Source organism: Euwallacea similis, chromosome 23, assembly GCF_039881205.1.
Source record: "Euwallacea similis isolate ESF13 chromosome 23, ESF131.1, whole genome shotgun sequence".
In the NCBI taxonomy this organism is placed as follows: Eukaryota; Metazoa; Arthropoda; class Insecta; order Coleoptera; family Curculionidae; genus Euwallacea; species Euwallacea similis.
Genome location: NC_089631.1, coordinates 1075005 through 1100694, shown reverse-complemented (window position 1 = coordinate 1100694; position 25690 = coordinate 1075005). Strand labels below are relative to the sequence as shown.

At 35.7% G+C, this 25690-nt stretch overlaps 1 protein-coding gene across 2 annotated transcripts in view; it reads left to right on the top strand.

Moving 5' to 3' along the window:
- The window catches only part of LOC136416430 (G-protein coupled receptor dmsr-1-like), a 77026-nt gene that overhangs the window by 15052 nt on the left and 36284 nt on the right, over positions 1–25690 (top strand). Inside the window, exon 1 of one of the 2 annotated variants that reach the window (XM_066401594.1) lies at positions 10633–10730. The exons of the other annotated variant lie outside the window; for it this stretch is intronic. The gene's annotated coding sequence lies outside the window, so the exon portion shown is untranslated. Of the gene's footprint in view, positions 1–10632; positions 10731–25690 lie in introns of those variants that run through there. 2 annotated transcript variants of the gene reach the window in all.

The window sequence follows — 25690 nt, the reverse complement described above, 5'->3', positions numbered from 1 at the left end:
TAATTAATATTCGTTTGCTCTGGCAAAAACGCTTGTTAGATTTAGGCCGAAATATCCAAGTGTGATCCTAAGCAATAATGGATTTCTTTTGCATTCAGAAGAAACTTCGGCGAACCCATATAACTGCCCTGAGAAAAGTGGCCATTTTAAACTTCTTCACGAGACATGGAAATTTTTCTAGAACTTTCTTGTTCACGTCCATAAAGTTTAAGAAAATTGAATGTAATGTGGGTGGTGTAACAAGATGAAGAAGGGGAAGGACTTGGGCTTTATGTACTTGTACAGTGTGTCCCTTTATGGAGCTCATCCGTAGAGATCTCGGTAACTGAAAAAGATATAATGTCGATTAAATTGGGACAAAGCTGTGCAATTCGGAGTTATGTCGTTTCAAAATTTGAAAAATTCTTTTTCAAATTTTGGTTGATTTTTCAACTTTCGCTTTTAGAGATATTGGAAAAAACTCAACTTTTTAAAAAACATTTTTTTTCATCATCGCAACTTTTCCTCTTCTACAGCGTGTCGTGCTTCAAATCTTGAACCAACCCTTGAACATGACTAAAGTGAAGATTAAATTAATTGGGTTTGAATTTTGGTTAAGTTAGACAAATGCACATTAATTGGAATTAAGTTCAATATTGCAATAGTGATTGCCAGCAAACATCAGCCGACCATCTTGTTTTAAAAAGTGAATTATTCAAGCATAAATTTTCAATTAAATCAGAACTTTAAAGTATCAAATATAATGCCAGTCTAGGCCCAATTTAACGGGTTAACGGAATTTGTATTAAATTTGCAAGACCTTCAGGCAAAACGTGTCGAAATTTGCGAGAAAGCACAATTAAATCGATTAATTTATTATTATTATTATTACTTTGGACGATAGTTCTGAAAATTAGGAAATCGGTGAATATAGGTCCTAAAAGGGAATCGGTCCCCACTGGGAATCCCATCTCCAAGGGCAAGGATTTTCGAAATGGTCTGTCGGCAACCCGTAATTCAGGAAAGATTTTACATTGAACGTTTTATATATAAAAATCTCGGAAATATAAATGAGTGTCAATCCAACTTCCTCATTTTACACCATTCAGGAGAGCTTTAAAATGCTTCTTTTTGTGCACTTGTGGGAAGTACAATATTATTATACCTTTCAGTCCCACTTAAAAGAGGGCAAACAGAACCCTTCTGGTGTCTCCTCTTATTTCCTAGGAATTTGAGAAGCTCTATCCGATATTTTGAGCTCTTCTGCGAGATGTCTCAAACACTATAGCGGGAGTCCCGGTCTGAAGCTTCCTAGATACCTGTGCTTTATCAAAAAGCCAAGTGAGTTCAGCGTTTCTTAATGGAAGTTTTAAATTACTTTAACTTATTGGAATAGTTTTCACGAAACAAGAGAAATTGGACTAAGAGAATTTAATATGCAGGGTGTTTATTGCTAGTATATTAAAAAATCAGGAGTTCAATTTGTGGACGATTTTAAGGAAAATATTTCATATGAATATGGGTCCATTTTATATTCCTGTCTAAAATACCGGGTAATAAAGAAATTTTTTTCGTCGTTTTTTTCTAGTCAAGCCGTTCTGGCATTAAATATTTTTATAAAAATTGGAGAGCGTAAAATAGGTGGAGAGACATATCTTTTAAGGGAAAAACAATGTTTTTAATTTCACTAGTGGCATCTCAATTTTAAACGAAAAATATGATATGCTACTGGTATTTTAAATAAAGATAGTTTTTCGAATGTTCCATATTTCTGTGCAAAAAAAGTTTCTTGGCTATATCTCATAACGTAACCTTTCTCATGGAAAAAAAATAAAGCGTAATTATTTGCAACTGAGAAATCGTATAATTTATTCGTTTACCACGATAAAAAATTCACCAGAAAATTTTCAAAGACAACGTGAGAATATGCGAAAAACAGCCGAGGCATGCAGTCTCGCAGGCCTTTTTAAAGCCTTTCTTAATTGTTCTTTTATAAGCAACGTAACGTATCTAATTTAGTCTTGTCGTTTTAATATTAGTTAGAAAATAATGTTTTTAAATTTTTTCCATGAAAACTGTTAACGTTATGAAAAATATTGAAGAGGCTTTTTTTCACAAAAATATTTAAAATATTTTTCGTTGAAAATGTTCAGGGGCACATAAACGAGGACGCCACTGGGGAAATTAAAAACATTATTTTCCCCTTGAAAGATGTGTCTCTATACCCAGCTTACGTTCTCTAATTTTCATAAAAATATTTAATGTCGGAACGGGCTTATTAGGAACAATAACAACAAATAATAATTTTTCCATCGCTCTGTATTTCAGACAGGCAGCGAAAACGGACCCATGTTCATATAAACTTTTTTCTTAAAATCATTCACAGATTCACCCCCTAAGCTTTGACATACTATTATGAAATATCCTATATAAAAAATAAAAAAAATAATGTAAATAAAGACGAATTTCCTAGCAAAACTCTTCGTGTCGAGAAATAGAAGAGAGTGTTAGTGAAGTGTACAATCGATGCGAAAATACCTATTAATAACTTTAATATGAAATAAATCTTTTTTACGCATCGTTAAAATCGAAGAACTATGACGGGGCCGCAAATAAAAGTTGCATTTTAAAAAACTGCAGCACATTTCAAATAAAATATAGTCCAGACCCTGCTAGAAACGGGTGATTTATTAAAATATTTCATAACCTTCGTGTATTAAGGAACTGTTCCATCGGAACACTTGACACTCCTGTTAAATTGAAACTAAAACTTAATAGTGACCCATAAAACTCGCCTTACAAAAACTCTTCAGAACATTAGTTTAACATTCTTGGAAATTATATGCAGTCGTTTGAGACAAGATTTCATTATCTCAAGGAAACTGAATATCCATTTTCGTCCATTAGAATTTTTGCCATTTCGTGCTCTTCTTATCGCTTTTGCGTCCTTAAGAGTTATTGCAAACAAAGCAGCAGTTTGTTGATTACTTCAGGGCTTTGAGTTTTAAATTCAAGTTAAATTTGAGCCGCACTGGCTTTAATAGGAAGACACCATTATTGGGTGTGATGAATGACTGTGAAGTACGTTTTCTCACCTTCTTTTTAAAACTGTTGAGTAATAATGACACGTATATGACTCATTATTCACCTAGTCAGCTAACGAAGGAGTCGGCCACAATATCGTCGTTATTGCTTGGCTTATGGTTGTCATGGAAACGAGTGCCAAATGAAACGTCACCGTGGATGTTATGATTCAAGTTGTTGTCTTTTCATGTCTCTGTTTAATTTATGTTTAATAGTTTGTGGTTCTAGTGGTTCAGTTAAAGTAATAAGCACATTTATCAACACTTCATCTCTAAAAAGATCCATCACCATTTACACAGATCTGCTACTAATACTTTGCAAAGTCTCAACAAGAGTCTCCTTATTGTATATGTGGTCACATACTGCGCTATAGAGCCCGCACATCACGCTTTCTCCCGCTATATTTTTACATTAAATAAACATTATGACGTAACGAAATCCTTCCTCTATTTACTGCGGTTACGTTTGCGTTTGTCATTCCCTTTAAGTACATTTGTTCCTTGAAATAGGTAGAATATCAAAATATAGGTCAAGATGAGAACACCTAAATGGAGGCAAACAGGGCATAAAGGAAATACGACAGACCTGAAGCAGGATATTGTCCTGTTTTATTGGCAGACACAAGAGAGCAATATTTTTTCACCCGGAGATATTGAGGATTCTTTAGGAATACCTAAAGCCATCTTGAAACCTCTTGAATGATGAATTATGAAACAGGCTTGTCATTCTAACACGCTCATGTTAGATTTAACCTGTAAATTAAAATGTTCCGTCCAATTTTTTTTGTCTAATTAATTAATAAACACATGGGCAAAAAAATGGTGATATTGTGAGTGAAAAGTTAATGCATGAATGCTTAACAGACGATCCTATATATTGTGTGTTTACAATATTCTGAGAATCGATGAAAGCGAAACAAGTTCAAATTAAATTGGTGCTAAAAATAATCCCCATAATCCCTTAAGTGCTCAAGGGGCAATTTTGCATTATGAAATAGCTTTCTAAAGCCTCTGCGCATTTTAACCCAATTAAATGCTAAATTCCTACAATTTTGATGACTACGACATACCGCCTGATAATAAGCGAGTATCGCCCTCATTAATATTGCGCCCTAATGCTTTCTTAGACCCGCATGAAAAACTGGCCCGTTATTAATTTTATACTTTGTGCCTTTCCATCCTTTCCTTTGTGGGGAGAAATAAAAACAGACCGCAACGTGTGCCCTTTTATGAATTTTCTGAAAAGAGGCTGTTTTCCAAAGCCCTTCCTCATTTGGGATGTATCTGGCACAAAGGCGTTAGTTTGAATACCTTTCGCAAGATGTAAAGTTTTAATGAACGCGAAAGACCAGAGTGTATATAGCTCAGAGGGCACGTTTAGAATTAGTTTTACGCTTAATTGAATCGAGCTTGTGAAACTTTCATGGAGCATACTTAGCTGGAACAATGGTAACAACCATATTGTGTTTTGCCACTTTTGAATCCTCGGATGAACTTGATTAAATTTTCATGTGGTCCTCAAAATGTCCGCAGATAGGCTGAAATATCCATAGTTTCAACTAATAATATTTGACCCAAATTCACCTATATAATGCAAAGCACTCATCGGCATCTGCTTGTTCCAGTTCCCTTGTTGCCTAATTGCCTCCGAAAATTGTTGGATCCTTAACTGTCCCTATAGGCGCAATTATGGTTCGAACTTAGCGGAAGTTATAGCCTGGACGTAATAACTTGTTGGAGAAGTGCCATATAATGCGCTTTGCTATAAATTTATCATTCAATTAGTAAAGTGTCAGGGTAATATCCAGAATAAATTACATGTAGCCTAATTTGTTTCAAAAATTCAATAAATGAGTAATTCATTTAATGTCATGGATCAATATATTATTTAGTTAGTAATATTCATGATACGTAAATCAAGAGGAATTCACCGGTAGACGAAACATACGTATTTTCACGTTCAGTTGTGTTTTATATTTTCAAGAGGACATATGAAACTCAAGGCAACGTAACAACGTCGCAATCCGCGTTTTTTATATTTAAGCTTAAGAAAAGACATTGTTATTGCCCTGTTTGCTCGATTTGTCTCATAAATTGCTTGTTTTATCGAAATTGTGAAATTCCAAAATTTTCGCGCTGGAAAAAGAACATTTTCAAAAATCTCTCAACGGTAAGTTTTTTGTCTATATAGAAAACTTAATAATAATATGGCCCTCCGCGTTGTCTTATGTATTCCTGGAAACGTCTAAGCATTGATTTATTGTGATGATCAACGTCCTCTTGAGGGATCTCATTCCAGACTCTGTATATAGTATAGAAAACTGTTAGGGTTTGAGGGATACGGGGTAAATTTCGTAACGTTCTACCTGCAATATCCCAGACGTGTTCGATTGATGATAGATCTAGTGTTAGGGATGGCCAAGGTAACAAATCGGTTTCATTTTGTTGGAAGAACTCCATAGTAACTCATGTCACACGTGGTCGTGTGTTACTTTGTTGAAAAACGGAGTTGTGAAGTGTTACGAGGTAGGGTAGAAGATGCAACTTCAAGATTTCTTGGATCTACCATTGACCGGTCATTTTGCCTCTCACGAAAATCAAAGGTGACCTGCTATCATGAGTTGTAACACCCCACACCATTATCCTTACAGTCTGATGCATACGTTTCTGGATTGAGAATTGAATATACTCTCTTTCACCTCATCGCTCCTCTCCGTCCATCCTGCATACTCAGACAATTCGTGGATTTGGCACTCAAGACTACAGTATCCCATTTCAGGTTCTATTGCACCCATTATTTCCATCACTGTAATCGATTTTGTGGATAGAGAACTGTAAGAGGTAGCACAATAGTTCGTATCTCCCTAATATGTCTATGGCCAGGAATCCCTGGTCTGCCAGCGTCCTCGACGAGACGAAACTGTCTCTTGACACCAAAAGTCTAAAGCGGCTGCCTTGAGGTTCTGTAGTTCTTCGATGCCTTCCTGAATCTTTCTTTCTTTGTGACTGGACTTTCTAGAACCATACCTGACAACAACATACCAATGTGTTTATATTTTGGTTCAGTCTAGTGGCGAACATTATTTAAAGAAAACTAATTTTACGAGGTGTTCTCTTTTCTATGTCACTCAGTATTTATGTGAAGTTTTCCCTGCAGTTACAGTTGACAGCTCATTGAAAACCTGGCCCTAATTAAACCAAAATTTGAATCTACTTATCTACATTGCCCTATTATGCCATTCAAGATTCTGTCGAAAGTATTGATTTTTCCTCTTATTGGCAGTTTTTTTTTTGGTGATTGCGAAATATCAAAGCAAAGTAGGTATCAAGGTGTAATCAGGATGCTTATTCTCAAGATTAGGGCCGCTTTTCCCTTTCAGTTTTTCTGAAGCTTAGCCCTATCTACAGCAATAAATTTGGCTTTCCTACACAGCCATTTTCGCCAAATTTTTATTTCTTTAAGTTTTTCTTATTAATAAATTATCAAGCCAACTCTAAACATACATTAGGCTTTATGAAATGAAAACAGTCGGAAATTCTGGTAAAAGGTCGTCAACAAGCCCAAGGGAGCTGAGTGAGAGTCATTAAGTGGCACGTCCCCAATTCAGTTTATTCTGCTTTCACGGATATATTAAACATTTAATAAATGAATAATTATTGTTTGCACAGGAGGTTTTGACCCAAACTCGGGGGCATCTTTCTGCCATCATTTTCAGAAAATAATTAAGCTGAAGTCCCTTTTTAATGTAGCCCATCAGCGAGGTTAATAAAAAGAACGAAATATCAATTTAGATCTAATTGATTGCGGAAAGCGAAGAAGTAGTTTTTTAATTCCAGATGAGTTAGTAACCTAAGAAGATGGAGGTTTTGGGGAAATTATAGTTTATAAGAGCTGGGAAATTCATTCCAGACTTAAACTTAAGACCAATTATATCCTTCGACCCAAAAATTTCCCTCAGAAGCGCCGTTCCTGGATCAGTTCTTATGCCACCAATTCTTAATGCTCTAATATTAATGGATCTTGCTATGGATATTCAAGAGTTTGCCACAGTAGACAGTTCTTCGCTGTTGAGCTCAACTTCCTCGTTAATCATTTCAACAATTCAACCTCTAATTTAACTACTCTTATATCTTCCTGAGATCCTCATGGTAAAGTTTTAGAAGCAAACACCCTGTATGTGGAGATGAAAATAGTATGTAAGAAGGCAAAATGCCCCAAAGAGAATTTATGGACCCTGCAGGGGATTGAGGAGCTATAATAGATGAAGGACTTAAATTCCAACTTGCACAACACGGAGGGAGGATCAGTACTTCCCAGATCTCTGAGTTGCTACTGAGATCGGCTATTCAAGTCTCAACAGCAAAATCGGTTACCGAGATTCTCATGGCTACGCTCCAGAAATGGATTCCCTGTATATGTAGAATTCCCTGCATCTCATGCCGCAGTATCTATAGAACAAAGTGCAGGAAACAACATCTGGTTCATTAATAACTGAACAAAAATTTAGAACTTTAAGGTGTTCGTGTCTGGGGAGCTTTATTGAGGGAGGGAATAATTGTGCTGATACATGACAAAGGCGTTTCGATTTTCTTTTGATTTCAGACGGGCGAGGCAAGGCGTCACGAAATTTCAGCTGATAATTGCTGCATCTTAGAAACGGGTGTGGTATTTTGTTTTTTCTTTCGAAAGAAATATGTTAAATAAGCACTGATGCAATGCTACGTATTATTCGCATTTCGAAATTATATCAAGTGACAAAGACCACAGAGAAGTTAATTAAATTCTCGTGTTACGTACTTGGTTTAAGGTGCTTAACACAGACAAACTATGTTCGTCAAATATAGAGGCAATTAAGAATTTTCCCGAAGGTTACTTGGAGATTAATTCCTAAAGTTGGCAACTTCTTTGAGTTAACACAATTTATGTCTTAGCCTGAGGTTGTTTGTTATTTAAACATCCTCAGTCTTTCCAAGACTTTCCATTTCTTATTGAAAAATTGAGCCGTAAGGTAACGTAAATATCTATCGTTTTCTACCTCTCGCCGCTCGTCTCCAGCAAGAAGCTTCTCAGGCGTACACCTTAGAATGTAAAGAAAAAAATATTAAAAACATCTCCACAGTCATGGCCCAGTCTTGGTAGATTTTTGCGTGCCTTTTGTGTATTTTTCCGGAAATTCTTTCCAAGTTTGCAGGAAGCGTCTTATGCACCGTCAGCAGAACTCCTTGAAGAATGGCGTTTGCTGGGTAGTGCCTGCTCCAATCGCAGAGACCTGGAACGCGGACCGTTAAATAAAAACCAATTCCACCCAGGAAAGCAGCTCTGGAAGCAATAGCTATCGAATTGTTTCCATTTAAACTATCCACCACGTGCTTAACTTTAATGGATGCAGTTTATTTGAGAAATATCTCGCAATTCTGTCTCGTCGGCAGCATTAACAGGTTTTGCAGGTTTCCAGACCGGCTCTGGAACATGCATTGTGATCTAAATTGGGTTAGTTCCATCACGGGTTAAATAGCAAGAAAATAGGAAATAGCAGGAATAACTTCTGTAGTCCAATTTAGCGCTTCCTTGATATTTTGACTCGAACTTAATAATTTCATAAATTATAATACGCCAAGATTTACGCTCCGAAGGGTTCGAGAGATGTAACGGTTAATTGAATATCTTAAGAAGTTCAAGCAACAACAAGTGATTATCGGAAATCTTGCGTAGGCATCCTTTAGGAGCTCTAGAATTATCCCTTTACATTTATGTGGGCACCTGGAAAGTTACGCGTGTTTGACATTCTTGAAACATTCTTACAGCATTAAATTTTGTATTGTTTCTTCCCAGCTCTGAGATTCAGAGGAATAATACTGATTGCCGGTAATTTCTCTACAAAATATCAGTGGGGGCATTTCTCTAATGAATGTCCGCTTCAGGGCTTGCAGAGATTGGAAAAGAGGATTAGAAAATCTGCCTGGATATTTCTTCCGCGATGCGGAATTACCATGTGGGGATAGCAGAACAGAGAAAATCGTAGCAAGTTAGAGGCCATTAACTCGTTTTATCCTGCGATCTAATATCAAGACTGAGCCTGGATAAATCGAAACACGCCCCATTAAACAATGCAACAGACTTTTATTAAACTCAGCTACTGCTGGAGATAAGTTGAATGCCTAGAGTCTCGAGACTCATCCCATTTGTCTCTCTAATAAGAAAGTAGAGACTTCAGCTTCATTGATGAGTGTACTAGAAGTTCGGAAAAAATGCGTTTTTATTAAATCGCCTAAGGAGCCTTCATCTATGTGCCTGGCATCCAGTGTTTTAGTTCGGGTTTAACTTCATCCTTTCATGTCCTAGAACGAAGACCGGTGGAACATTTTATTATTTACCAAAAACTATTTATTATTACATAATTTCCTAAGTATGACAAACGGTAATTTATGGTTTATTCTTGAGGCACAGAACAAAGAGAAGTGAGATAATTGTCAGTTGGGTCAGTTGAAAAATGAAGCTCTGAAAATTGCTATTTAAAGGAATTGTCGAGCCGAGTTTTTGAGCGTTCGAAGCATCGAGTTTACATAAACATTTTCAGTGCTACGAGCTCAATAATAATCGAGTTGGACGGAAATATATTGATGATTTCGTCGGCGCAGTGGGTTCAATATCACATTGAGTGAGTACAAATATTTGTTGATTATCAAAAGCTACAATTAGGGGACCTCAATTTCCGGGATCACAAGGTAAAGATGTTGTAATAACTATTGAAACATGTTCAACGTACTAGGTACAACAACAAAATTGAGCTAAACAAAAATATTTGGTGATTCTTAAAGCTGCAGTTAGAGTCAATTACTAAGCTACATTCTAAAAACTGCCAGAGCTAAATTTTTGAGATCACAACGTAAAGATCTTGTGTACGTAAGTAATTGTGCAAAAATTCTCAATGCAGCAGTATCATTTTCGCTATTGTTCCAAGTTCTAAATTCGAAAGCGAAAATTCAATGATTTCCAGAAATTACAAAGCGGCACTAATAATATTATGTACTTTTAACATAAAGAAACTCTATTGGCGACATTCATATACATATATTTCTGTTTGCGACTTTTTGGTTTTTTTTTATTAACTTCAGAATTATTGGATGTTTTCAAAGTACAATATCAGGCATAAATATTTATTGTTGTTCCCCTTTTGAGGGTCATTGCTTGCAATAAAAGTTTATAGGGGATACAAACTAGAGTTTTGTTTTCTTAACAATAAATCTCAATTTTTCGATCTATAACAAATCAAATTTGAGTTAAACGATCTAATGTTGTAGTAGAGGGAACTATCAATTTAATTTTTGAAATTTGGGAAAGTTGCTTGAAGAAACTCCACTATGGAAAGCGAAATTATGCAACCATGACTCTGGCAAAAGCAACATTGCAGTACAGAAACTGGATATGGCATCATGAAAAGGAGCATAATCAGTTCGCTTAACATTAATGACATGTTGACAAGTTCTTGGGATATAACAGGTGTTTTGCGTTGGACTTGAAGTGACCAGAAATGTGTGTGATGCGTGCCATAGGACCATAAATGATATGATTCCGGCTCGAAAGACCAAAAGTGTTGAATATACGTATACTGCGTGACATAGAAACGAGAACACATCGTAAAAATAGTTTGATTTAAATCACTTTTGGTATGTAAACATGTTTTTGATATGTAAATACGATCAGTTTTTCAATTTTATTCTCTTATTCGTTTTTGAGTAATCAGGAATTTTAGGTATTTTTTGACTGCAAAGAGTGATACAACAAATCAACTTTATGGGTTGAAAATATTATTTATTGGGGTACTGCGCTCGTAGAAATTGTTTTTTTATTTGTTTAATGTACCTAAAAACAGGAGATTCGCCATTAGGTTGAACTGAAGTTTAAATACCGTAGTCTACTACAAAGAAGGTTAGGTTCAGGAAGGCGTAGAAGAACTACAGAACTTTAAGATTGCTGCTTTATACTTTTGGCTTTAAGAGATAGGTTCGTCCATCGATGTCACTGGCACACCAGTGGTTTATTGTACATGGACATATTGGGACACGTACCATTTACCCCATCTTGTACTACCTTTTACCGTTCTTCATTAACAAAATCGATTGCAGTGATGCAGAAAATAGGTGCAATAGAACTTGCAATGGGATACTGTAGTCTTAAGTGACGAATCCGGATATTATCTGAATATGCAGGATGGGCGGAAAAGAGCGAAAAGGCGACGAGACGAAAGAGGGAATATTCAATTTTTAGTCCAGAACCACATGCATCAGACTATAATGATAATGGTGTGGGGTGCTATAGGTCATCTTTGGTTTTCATCAGAGGTAATATCACTGCCCAATTGAACATGCAAGATGTCTGGGAGTAGCATGTCCTGTTTTATATCAGACCACTTCGCAATTCGGTTTTTCAACAAGATAATACACAACTACATGTGACACGGATTACTATGTGTTTTTTCCAACAAAATTAAATCAATTTGCTACCTTGGTTACCCCGATGTCCAAACCTATCACTAATCGAACGTGTTTGGGGTATTGTGGGTAGAAGATTACAAAATTTATTCCATCATAAGAACAACAACGCTCTTCGGTGGATGGCAATGTTGCCACGTCGACTTGGGTTCCATAAAACGTGGGTCCTATGAATACACACTCTCTTGCTAAAAGATAACTTTTCTATTAAAACTAATCTATATTTCAATTTACCAGAACAAAAAAGTAAAAAAAAAACGATTAAATCAAATCAAACTGAACGAGCTGAAAAGAGGCATAACTTTCGAAATTTTAATCTCCGGACTCAGGGACATGTGTGTGTATATCGAATATTTGTGAACGCCCACTTTCCATTTCTGGATAGAGATTAAAAGTCCTTTCCAGTTTAAAACTCATATTTCCAACTTGGAATACATTTCGGCATATGGAATATTTTATGAGGGTATAGTTATGTATTCAGATTTGCTCAAAATCACTAGAAAGTATACTTGCAGCAAGTGCCAATATGAAACGGCGTTTAAGTGCAGCCACTCAATGTTTATCGGCTATAAAAGTGGCGCATATTTGTGCAAAGCAGTAGATTCAAAATTACGCAATTCAAGTTAATGCATGAAGGGCATTTCCTTGCTATATTTTGAATATTGAAGTGACTTTAATAGAGCAATAATCGAAATTTTGCTAGCTCCCACCCTTCTGAAGCCCGAGCCTTCTTGTCCTCTATATTAGAACCATAACTAACTTGAGGCAGGGAGGAAGACAATATGCGAGTATGTATTTTATGCATGAAACTTTAGGAATTTCAAATAAAGAAACTGAAGCAAAAAGGGGACAATATTCGAAATTTTAGCCTCAATGTTTGTTCATGGCCGATACGAGTCAATTACAAGCCAAAAGACAGAATAGAAAGTGCTTCTGTCGAACTTCTGATTGAGCAAATATTGATGCATTCAGTAGGTGCGGACGTAATGTTTAACTCATCGTAGATTACTCGGCTCGTCTATTCTCACCGAGCTAACTTCGTCCGATGTCTAAAGAAATATCTTAAATCATTCATGTTGATTAACTGTTACGTAACAGGGAAGTTGAGTGTCTATTTGCCCACTAGAGAGCACAATTCATGTTGATCAACGACTCGATTTAATAATTTCCTTTAAGCTCGTATAGGAAGCGATCAATAATATTCACTAGCTGTGCACACAGAATGTATAATCTCGATAACACACGCTACGGCTATGGAGAATGACTAATATTTAATTTAGCAAATCCTAGTTTCCAATGGAGAAATTGATCAAAATGGAAGTCCGACTACCAGGATCCTTGATAAAGAACATTGTGGCGGACAGGTGCACGAAAAGGTTTATTTTAGGTATTGCAAAAAGAGTATGACTTTTAGATCTAGGTCCCTGTTTAAGGGCGGCTCTAGTCGAAAAATGAATGTAAATTAACCCCACGTGTTCTTTATATACAACTGTAACAGCCCGATACAAAATTTCCCCTGCCACGCACATTGTTGAGAAGTCTTTAAAACTAACACTTTTGAACTATCGAAAGTTCAATAATTCAATCAATTATGATCAACAATCTATTTGTTTCTCACGAGATGAAACCCTTCAAGATACCTAGTCCCGTCTTGTGGCGATCGGGTGCTGGAGGATTCACTCGGGCACTTTATCCAGGCACATCCGCCCTTAAGTTGGTCAAAAGCGTCTTCGCCCCAGGCACCTTCACACCTCAGGTTCCTTGGAACCGCCCCAAAGCATTAGTTCGGGATCCTCCATCATCATTTACGGTTCAATTTACCAAAGTTTCCTTTTCTCCTCCTGTTGCTCCTCAACTAACTACTGACTAAAACACTTAAACAAAAATTCACCATCATTATACCAAGTGATCATTTAAATTTCATATCTAGCCAGCTGTGGAATTTTACACAAGAGAAATAGAAGAGGAAAAGTAGGTCGTAGCTTGATCATATACCGCAAAATGACGTTAAAATTAATTTTTGATGAAGGAGCCGAGTGAAGTTATGATGCTTTATTTACTTTTAATTTTCAACATTTCAATTAAACATTAAGACTACTTTTTAACAACACAAGGCTAACTGTTTGAAAAAGTCACAATAATTGCTGAAAATGTTGTTCATTCACAAATTTAGGTCCTTTTTGAGAATTCTGTGACAGATACCATAAATCGATCTGTTGTGACAATCTCCTCAAGGAGGTATTCTAGTTTTCATGTATTATCTGTCTTACATTTTCTAGTGTCCGGAGTTCGTTTTTTTGGTCTTCCGCTGCCTGACTTTCTCTGAATGCTGCCGGTTTCACGAAATAAATTTACAACATACTTCAGTGTATTTGCGAAGTTCAGTTCATCTGTTAGAACTTCAGGAAATTTTTCACGAAATTCTCGAAAACAGGATGAACTTCATAAACCCATTCTCCATTAATTTGACGTCCATTACGAAAATAGGCTTCAATCATAAATGTTTTCTGCTCGTCCGTGAACACCATTTTGTGGTAGGCACAGGAGACCGAATTTAAACAAACGATACTGTAGTTTTAAAAAAGACTAACTTTTTAGAAAACGGATAAAATTAATAAAATAACAGAGAAAGGAAAACGAAAAAATACAGAGGCTGAATGGTAAATAATCAAAATAATAAATAATGATTGGCTAAATGTCTTCGGAAGAAGCGTTTCGACATGGAAAAGTAGCGAATTATGTAGTTTATTTAGGTAACCAAATATACACAAACGATAATCGACGTACGTTCTTTTCTTCAACAAATTCCGCAGCTTCTAGATATGAAATTTAAACGATCGTTCTGTGCAAGATTTGGAGAATATCGTTATTTATAATAAGAGAGGTAACAAGTCTTGGAATTCCAGCAAAGTGGGTTAAACTTCAAGATTTCTATTCAATCCAATTTACATCAGTCAATAGATTTAGTCCAGTGGAAGTTACTCCAGGAATAATTGCAAAGCCTATAATAAGATGAAATGTAATCAGAATTATGAAACGTTGAACACTTCGTTCGTTCCAACGATAAAGGAAACGAGTTCTCCAGTTTTACAGGGCGTGAATTTTAAGTTATCGAGTCAGTTCTTTTTTTATCTTTATGTAAATTTTAATAGACAGAAGTTATTTTAGCGGATAAGGGTAAAGATGAAATAGCCCCAGGAGAAGAGAATTCGTCATACTTTTTAGATGTAAACAAGGATTTATCGTTGCTGCACTATTTCAAGAACCTATTCTATTGCACTATTTTCTTAATAAGAATAGAAGAAACGAGTTTCTTCCATTGCTTCAATTTCAACAAACAAGTTTTTTCCATTACTTCAATTTAAAATAACGAGTTTCTTCCGTTCAAAAAAACGAGTTTCCTCTATTATTTCCATTCAAAGAATCAAGTTTCTTCCAGTACCGTTTTGAGTTTAGGCGGAAAGTTGTAAATTAGAGATTCGAGAAAAACTTATTCAATGAAAGTTGTTCTTGGAGAATGGGGAAGTTCTGATAGAAACAAATTAAATAAAATCGCAAGTATACAGAACGTTCCAGAAAATGAGCATAAATGTGTATTCGGGGCTAGAGGGTCAAAATAGAGCGATTCATCTAAACTTTCTTTATACAAAAGTTGTTTGTTGTCTTTCTACAGGATGTCAGAATATTTTTTCTTATTCTATAAATTATTATTATTATTCATGCGAGCCCTTAGTGAAAGATTAATGTTATTCTCAGCTATTATACTAGTGGGTGGTGCCTTTTTCCCTCACAGATTAAGAAAAAATGTAGCAGATTGTTGCATAACAACGTTGGATAACACATTTGTTTTACAACATTGTTATACCGTGTGTATTAAAAAATTTCTGATCAAGTAGGCCATGGAATTTTTTGATAGCGAATCCGTATGTCTTTGATATGTTCAGCGTAATCTCGAACATAAATGAACCAACCTAACCTCATTTAAAAATACCACTCTGTTAACCTGTATTATTAGTTGGTTTTTATTAAAAATAGTCTTTTCCAAGACTCCACGGACTTGTGTGTTGCTTAGTTAAAGTTTTATAAATGCAAAAAATGGTGTTTACACTCAAACAAAAAGCCTTCATGATTGAGTCTTATTTTAGGAATGGCGAGTTCATAAACAGCGAATGGGCCTATAAATATCAACCTTGTTTTCAAGAACTTCGTCAAAAATTTCTCCACATTGCTGTGCAGGAATCGCAGTTTCGTAGCACTTTGAATTATATTGTCAAATTATTTCGTAAAACTGGCAGTGTTCAAAGAAACCCAGGAAGGTGGTAGACCAACTAAACGAACTCCAGAAAACAAGACTCAACCATAAAACCTGTTTGTTCGAGCGTAAACAGCATTTCTTGCATTCAGAAAACTTTAACTAACTAACACACAAGTCCGTGAAGTCTTAGAAAATACTATTTTTAATAAAAACCAACTAATAATACAGGTAAACAGATAAACAATAATACAGTTTCGTATACACATAATCGTATACAGTTTATACAGTTATCGAAGCGGTATTTTTAAATGAGGTGTTAGGTTGGTTCATTTATGTTCAAGATTATGCAGGACGTACGGATTCGCTGTCAAATAATTCCATGGCCTACTTGAACAGACATTTTTTAATACACACGGTATAATTTAATTTTTATCTCTGGCACTGATCGGAATTCGAGCCACTGTACTTTTCATGTTGAATTTCGGAGAGTGCAGTTCGGTCGCCGTTTTTAGTTTGGCCCTGAGATATTTTATACGATTCGCAACTGTTGCATGAAGTCATCGCGTGTGTCATCATGGCGTTTCACGGCCGCCTTCGGTAAAATGCCAAAAGAATTCGATGTTTAGAGGCAATACACAAAATGAGATTTATTACTGAGATATGGAGGTTTAGGCATGGAAACATGCTACATCGTTGTAAAGGAAATTTACTTGCGTTTCTCTGCATTGGCAAACATACTCGGTGTTTTATACAAGGTGATCCAATTTTATCCAGCCAAAGTTAAAACTTGGATTCTTCTAATCAAAGTAAACAAATTTAATTCTATAAACTTTAGTTCAGTTCTTCATCAATTTCGAGATATTGATGTTCAAAAAATTTCTAATTTGTTCACGCTGCAATTGTTTTTAAGAAGTTGTAAATGAGATTTTTGCATATTTCAAAACACATAATTTTTTTTCGTCAATGTGGTTTAGCGAGTGAAGTGTGATAATAAAATTTTTTGAAATATTTTCTTTATCGAAATTTTCTCCTCCAAAATAAAAACGCGGTTCTTATCACTCTGATTGAGAAAAGTTTTTACTTCATAAAATGTTCGTTATTTTGCAGACTTATTTACAAATCAAAAATTTTAATTGTGATTTGGTATTGCTTGGTGTTGATTCTTTAAAAAAAAGAAAAATCCGAAGTCAAAGTACCTTACTTGTACTCGAATGAAGAATATGCTGATATGCATTTTTATTACGTCCGTGCTCAGGATATCGTGAGAGCAGCCGGAAGGTTGTACGTAGCTGCATTTCCTCAAAGATGCCATCTCCATCAGGAAGTTTTTGTACGACTTCACAGAGTTCTTCAAGACACAGGATCGTTTAACGTTATGAGAGATCATCAGCTTCCTATTGTACCTCAACGAGATAACGTTATCCTTAATGATTTCAACAATGATCCTTGCACAAGTGTCAAACGAGCCTCTTATGTGTTAAACATTCCTCGGGGAACCATTAGACTAACTTTGACGGTAGACATCCTTTTCATATTTGCCCAGTGCAAGAACTTTTACCTGGAGATTTTAAAAGGCGTATTAAATTTTGCGAATAGTTTATTAATACTGTTCAACTTAATAGACACCATAAATGATTTTTAATTGTTGTCGAAGCTACATTTATTCGAAGAGGTCTGTTGAATATATGTATGCAATCAACATGTATGGTTACAAGAAAATCCTTACGTCACGCAAGAAAATCGCTTTTAACATCAGTTAAGCGTTAATGTTTGGACTGACTCATTAACAATCAATTTGTAAATCCATTTTTTCTGCCAAATGGACATAATGGCGAATATGTTTCGCATTTCTTGTAAGAAGAGCTTCCTATTCTTTTTTGAAGATTTGATGTTGAATGTGAGACAGTGTCATTGATTTCAATTGGACGTGTGTCCTGCTCATCAGAATGGATTCCTTCGAAACTTGTTAAACAATAATTATGCTGAGCGCTGGATCAGAAGAAATGGGCTTGTAGCCTGGCCTGCTAGATGTCCAGATCTTACCCTATTTTACTTCTTTTTGTGTGGAACTTTAAAAGCTGTGGTTTACAGAAATCCTCCTAGAAAAAGAGAAGAGCTAATTGCTAGAATCGGAGTTTCTTGTCAATTAATAACACCATATCAGGTAGCAGTTGCAACTCGTTCGGTATTTCAAAGATGTCGAAGTAGCGTAGCACACAATGGAGGTCTCTTTGAAGCGTTTTCTCGGTAATTTAAGGTTACATAAAGGGCAAAACAAAAACATTAAAAACGATGAAACTGACGAAAAAAATTATATGTTTTGAAATAAGTCAAAATCTTATTTGCAATTTCTTAAAAACAATTGCAGCATGGACAAATTAAAAAATTTTTGTATATCGATATCTCGAAATTGATAAAAAATTTAACTAAAGTTTGTAGAATTAAATTTGTTTATTTTGATTAGTCGAATCTAAATTTTAAATTTGGTTGAATAAAATCGGGTCACCCTGTATATCGCGTGACATAAAAAAAGAGAATACTCGGTAAAAATTATTTGTTTTAAATAATTTTTGGTATACGTATTTCGTATAATAACATATTATACATAAATATAATAAGTTATAAATTAATAAACATATATAAATTCGATGGTTAAAACCTGAAAAAAAAAATACGATCGTATGTCGCCCCTCGCGTTGTTTTATGCATTTCTGGACACGTCTACACATTGATTCGATAAGATGATTGATGTCCTTTTGAAGGATCTTATTCTAGGCTATCTGTACGACATTACAGAGCGTTACTAGGGTTTGAGGGGAATGGAGTAACTTTCTACTCACAATATCCCAAACATATTCGAGTGATGTTAGGTCGGGAGATAGGGGTGTCCAAGGTAACAAATTGATTTCATTTTGTTGGAAGAAATTCGTAGTAATACGAGCCACATGTGGACGTTCATTATCTTGTTGAAAAACTGGATTGTGGAGTAGCCTGGAATAGACCAGAAAATGCTCCTCTTCATGATTTTGGATATATAATTGAGTGGCCATATTGTGTTTGATGAAAATTAAAGGTGACCTGCTACCATGAACTGTAGCACCAGACACCATTATTCCTACACTCTGATGCACATGTCTCTGCACTAAAAATTGAATACCTCGTCTTTCATTTTGTTGCCTTCTCGCTCTTCCCTGATCATCATGCCTATCCAGACAAAATCTGGATTCGTCGCTCAAGACTACAGTATCCTATTATAGATCCCTTGGCATTCGTTCTCTGCACTACTGCAATTGATTTTGTCGATGAAGAACGGTAAAAGGTAGCACAAGATGGGGTTAGTAAGAAGTCAAGACAAAACTCCTTATCCAGCGGTAAATGGTTTGTATACCAATAAGCCGTTCAGGTTTAGCAAACCACTAACCTGAACTAAACTGAACTAATCTGCCTCTTGACGCTAAAAATCTAAGGTGTCCATGGCATCTGTGGCGTATGAAGTTTTCTTGTTTTCATGGCATATCTCGTAATGCCACTAATTAATTAGAATTCATAAATCCTTGAAATACACCGAAAAGCTTAATTGAAAATATCCGGAAAACAGCTGGAGATATGAGTATTTTACAAAATGCCGTTTTGACATAGAAGAGCTTAGAATATCGGAATTCATAAAAACGATGAGTTTAGTTTAATTGCTCTATTCTTTTGACCTCTGGCACGCTATAATCAATTGTATTAATGTTTCTGGGACCCCTGTATGACCTTACATATCTCACTTTTTACAGCGATCCAGGAAACGAGTTTTCCAATTTTATTAGAAACTTTTAGAGATTTAGGGCTTCCACGATATTTCCCCAGTCCGCCCTCCCAGATACTTCACCTCTTGCCTTGACAGAAAATGATTTTTCAGCAATTTTCCTCCGTCCGAAGATGACATTTGATATAACACACAGCAGAGAGATTAAAACGGGGTTCTTGAGCAAGCAACATTTAATGGATGACTTGAAATTCACAGCTCTCTTGCCACCCCTCGGAAAACATAATTTATTTTCCCGCACTTGGTTAGCTGCTCCCTTCTAGATCTTTAAAATTTACATATTTGATATTAATCTGGAAATGCGAGAAAAATAGTAGGGAAATCGTGTTGCGGGCCTCTAATGCCCAGCAGCCTCGGCTGCGCCTCGCTCATCAACTCGCATCGCCATACGAGAATATACTACTTTTCCCACTAGATACGCAACACATACTATTTCTACAGGCATTTTCGCAACAGCTGTGGGCTAAATTTCTAATGTTGTCCTGCAGCAAACAGTCACTCGTTTAACATACATAGTTTCTATTTATAAACCATAAACTATTTCTATGTAAAACACTTTCCTGTTGTCGCCTCGGCCATTATTCTCTCGAGCTCGTTATGTTCGTTATAAAACTGAAAATGCTTTGAAAATATTGGGCCCATAAAAAAGTGCTTATGTTCCCATTCATCACGGTTCTCTTCCATTATAACTGAACTGTTCCACTACAGGGTCCCTCGTTAGACGGATTTCATAGAAATCAGTCAGGTAAGGACGACTCCATCGGAGCTCTATTTGTGTGATCCGATGCAACAGGGCTCAATTAAGTCGGATTGTGTCTAGACACAAAGCATAAATTCCTCCCTGTAAATCTCGGGCGTAATACGAGTCTTTTTGCTCGAAGGAGTCATTTGTTGGGTGCAAACTTCTTTGACGAGAAATTTTGAAAATCTTTGCTCTTTTAGAGCCGTGAAATTACATTTGAGGGCGGGATTTTGTTTAGCATTTACCTTCCGACACATGAATTTTTATTGAGGACGAGGAATGTGCAGAAAGTGGCAGACAATACATATTTATGCTCGAGGGCACGTTCGTGGAATATCAAATACGTTCTCGAATGTCAATGTTGAACCTAGCTTGATCCAAGCATTTGTATATCGTTTCAGGTTCCCGGTCGTCCTCGATTTTAATACGCGTGGTTATTTTATCACATTTACTCAAAGTTGGGGGCTTTAAGTGTATCATAAGGTAATGAATTCCAATTAAAACTTTCTCCTCTGCTGCTGCTTAGGTATTAGGCGCCACGGAAATATATTCGAAACATGTTTTGGGTAAACAGCAGACTCAATAACCATTCTGGTCATATGCGTAATAAAGTTACGCAGAGGGAAAGGCAATTTAATTACGCATGCAGTGAGACAAGAAGTAAACGCTCCAAACGCCCTTTCAACTTCGGCATCCGGTGAGCTTTGCTAAAGCCCACAGGGAGCTCGTTCCATCTGAATTCGCCTTCTTATCTGAACTTTCGGAATTTTATGAAAATTCGGTCTTATGTAGGAACATTACTATGCTTATACGACAAAGCAAAATCTTTAGGCTTAATCTCGTAACAAATTCAAGAGTTTTATCGCCCCTTTTTGTAATCCATCAACCCAAAAAACTGTGTTTTTCATGAAAGTTTTCGTTAAGAACGTCATACCATGTGAGTGTAATATAATGGATGAGATGTACCTATGCGGAATATTCATCGTTCAATGGCATCGAGCTGGACCATTAAAATGTCCTGAATTTCAATGTTAAATATTTAATGTTAAGGAACATGAATATATTTAGTAAAAGGTGTTTTAGCTTTATAGAGCGGAATAAGTGGTGAGGCAATGAAATATGCCATGCAATCGCGAATTCCATTTAGAATAAATTCTTGAACATTGGAAATCGGAATGCTTTTATTGTATAAATATATATGCAGGTTTTTATTCGAAGTTTCTTCCCCTCTAGAGCTTTATATTCGCTAATGCCACCAGTTCCTTAACTTCCCTGTTCTGCTATTAATGGAGGAAAACTTTGATTCTTTGCAAGCGAGAAAGTGCATCGAATGGCACGAAAATCAAACTTGTTTCCCCAGCGGCAAATTTATTTAACGATACAAAAAGGGTTAGAACTTGTATATCATAACGAATATTTCCAAGGAACACGTGTAACAGTTTTCCATTTTCCAACTTTTACACAACAAGAAATTGTATTTTTCTTGAGATGCAATGTTAACCATCCTGCCCGTTATGTTTAGGTTAAAGTGTTAAATGTGGCAACGTCTCCACTGAAAAAACTTCCCAGGATGCTCAGCACGAAAGATTCAGGCTCTCCATTTTCCAGCTTTTGGAACTCGATGCAATATTCTGGAAACTTTTCTCGTAACTTTGGAATTTGAAATGTTTCGTGGTTATCGAATATTCTAGAATACCCTCCAAATATTTTGACAAACGGCCTGGTATTCTAGAAAGGCTCAGCATAGTTCTGCTATTTCGAATCCTTCATCATTGTGTACGCCCACTTAAAAAACAAACACGAATCGCAACGTTGCCATTTTTTCGATTTGATCAATTCGCACATAAGTTTCCGACAAAAAATCTCGATATGCTTCCATTAAAAAAACTTGCAGCAAAGCAAGACCAAGGTCTCAAGTCAATTGATGATGGTCTTGTTCTGATATAGTCTTCAGTCATAGTCAGTCTCAGTCATAGTCTTGCTTCCATGTATCTGGTCTTGATTTTGCAATTTGTGCAAAACTATGTTTTATTTGTTCATCACTAATTCTAATATTTGGGATCCTTTACTTGCTTACGGAATTTTTGAAAAAATTTTAAGTGTCAGGAATCGCAAACCTTACAGGATGGGTCAAACATTTTAAACTTCCATATTTTGGCGTTTGGATTCCTTCATTTGATTATAGAATATTCTAGAACATTTTTGAGATTCTAACTTGCTGGAGCGCATCGTTTCATTGAATGTATTGAGAAATTTTTATCTACATTCTCGAACACTAGAAGCTTTGATCGCAATTCTGTTAGTTGAACTCCATTATTCGGTTATAGAATACTCTATAACATTCCCGAGTGTAAACCAAAGTATTCTGGGATATGCGAATTCTAGAAATTTTTGTTAGAGATTTAGAAGGTTTTTCCTGCATTTGTTGCACTGAACTGCGGGAGAATAAAACTTGTTTTTCCAGTGTTAAAAATCATATATCTCAGCGGATGCCCTAAACAACACGTGTAATGTTTCCTCATTTTCCAACATTCAGACAACAAGAAATTGTTGTTTTTCTTGCGATCAAATATTAATCACTTTGCCAGATGCTGCTTCAAATTCTATTTATAAAGCCTCGGGTTTAAGGCCAAAATGCTAATGAAAACTTGGAATTTCATTTCAGAAATTAGATGTTGTTTGTTTATCTGGATTTCAACTATTTGTGTCCCAAATTGGGAACTTGTTGTGAATAATAAAACCAATGAATTTGGAAGCGAGTAAATTATAAATCTGAAGTAACCTCATCATATGGAGCCTTTTCGGGCCTGTCTTCCTCTTTCTCCTTGCCCCATGTAGAGGCTTGCTTTAAATCATTGTTGGGTAATTACGGCTCTAATTTCATCTCGATGTGGCGACTTTAAAGTTTTCCTTCAGTAAAAGTTGTCCATTTTGTAATTTCCTTCCGTCTTTGTAATTTCCATCTTTGTTGGCAGGAAAAGTTTTCGCCAATCTGTGACCGAACTTTATCTCCGATTCCAGAATATTTCTGACGATTCATTGCAGTTTTTGTGGTAATTTCATTTCTCTCAGTCAGTTGTAGTATCACAAACTAAATAAAGTTCATTTGGATTAGGCTTCTAAAATTCTGCCCTTGGGGTATACATTATATACATATATAATACTTACATTATTTCACAAAGAAGTATTTGACTTTAGAAGAGAAAATCGAAATGGTTTTGGTATATGGAGAAGCTGGGCAGTCATTTAGATCATGCTGTCAATCTCTACGCTCAGCATTTTCCAGAAAGACCAACGATCCCGAACTCCTTTCTATCGTATGTTTAAAAAATTTATTAATGAAGGGACTGTAAATCAGAAGAAAAGAAGTCGCCTAGCTATTGTGTGTGGAGAAAACAATCAAATTGCAGCCCTTGGTGTTGTGGCATTTAATTCCCAAGTGAACATAAAAGAAATATCAGGATTATTGGGAATTTCTTATATGAGTGGGTGGAGAATGCTGAGGGTGCACAAATTTCAGCCTTATCAATATCTCTTTACACGAAGAGCTCCATGAGGAAGATTTTCAAAATCGTTTAGACTTTTGTGGGTAGGCATCTGAACACATAAAACGAAATGTCAATTTTTTCCATTGTATATTATTCTCTAACGAGTTATTGCTTACAAATCACGGTACAGTTTATAGACATAACATGCATTACTGGAGCGTTGAAAATCCGCATTGGCTTCGACAGGTTGAGCGCCAGTGTCCTTGGACAGTCAACATATGGTGTGGAATCATTGGCAATAAACTTATCGGTCCCTACGTATGAAAGCAACTTAAATGGTGAAATGTACCGGAATTTTTTGGAAAATAAATTGCCCATATTACTTCAGGAGTTAAACTTAGAAGTGAGTCAGAATATGTGGTTTCAACATGACGGTCGCTATTCTGCGGTTACACGGGAAGTTCTTAACCGTAATTTTAACTGTCGATGGATCGGCAGATCTGGTCCGGTGAATTGGCCTGCGAGATCTCCCGATCTTACTTTACCGGATTTATTTTTGTGGGGATATCTCAAAGATTAGAGTTCTAAAATATCAACGACACGTGAGAATATGATTCTGCGAATTATAAACGCTTATGCTAATATTTCAGAAGACAGACTTCGTAGATGTGAAGAATTCTTTAAAACACGGATAAATAAGTGTTTTGAAGTTCGGGGACACCATTTTGAATATTTACTTTAAATAAAAGCTATACAAAAAATCACGTTTTTATTCATTTTAAAGCAGATATCATCAAATCTTTCAGTAAATCATAAGTGAAAGAGAAATTGAATTTCGTTAATTACTGTGTTTTCTAGCATGAATCGAAAAAATATTTCTGATAATTTTGCCTTATTTTTAGCCGTATTATCCAAATCTGTAAAAAATTAAGGGTTGCCATTTAAAATGAAAAAGTTTACCCCCACCCCGCCTACACGGAGGTGGAAGGGAATCAACTTTAGCACCAATACATTTCCCTCTCAGAGTGATTAAAGTTTGATATTAAACATTTCTTTATAATAAAATAGGGGGGGTTCCATTTGAAGTAAGAAAGTTATGAGGGTTTAAAATCATATAATTTCAGAGGCATATTTCGAGGGTTGTGAAAGAGTTTTTCTAAAATTAAGATACGCCAAAACGTGAATTGTTAGGTCCTCTTGAATCCCAGAAAATGGATTCTGAAATTCACAGCAGTTAGGGCATAGTACCGATTTCCATGGGACCATGCAGCTGTCAAAATTTTCCGGCATAATTCGAAAGTGGTAAATTTCAGACATAAGACATCTTACATAAACTGACATTAAAATTTAATGAGAAATTCGAAAATGGTAAAAAAAATAGGGTGTTCCATTTAAAATAACGAAGTTTCACGTTGCATAAACTTTATGGTTTACCCGGTATAAACGAAAATATTTTTAGTTGATAGTGTTCAATAAAATCAATTTTATCTTTACACTTCTTCTCTAAGACTAATAGTTATTAAGTTATCCTCCGTGAACACTTTAGTAGGACACCCTGTATATATAATATTTTTTGAAATTAGATCCCTTAAAAATGTACACAGTTGACCATAGTTATGGGTGAAGGATCATCGTACCCACTAAACAAATACGCATTTTGAATATCTAATTAACAAAAAAACGTCCAAATCGGCCAAGAAATAAAGATTTTACAAGTGTGGTAAACCCTTAACCTGAACACACTGTATACATATATATAATTATATATTATATATATTATATGTATATATATAATTTCAAAAAATACTATTAGGACTTTTTTGGGATAAAAATGAGGAC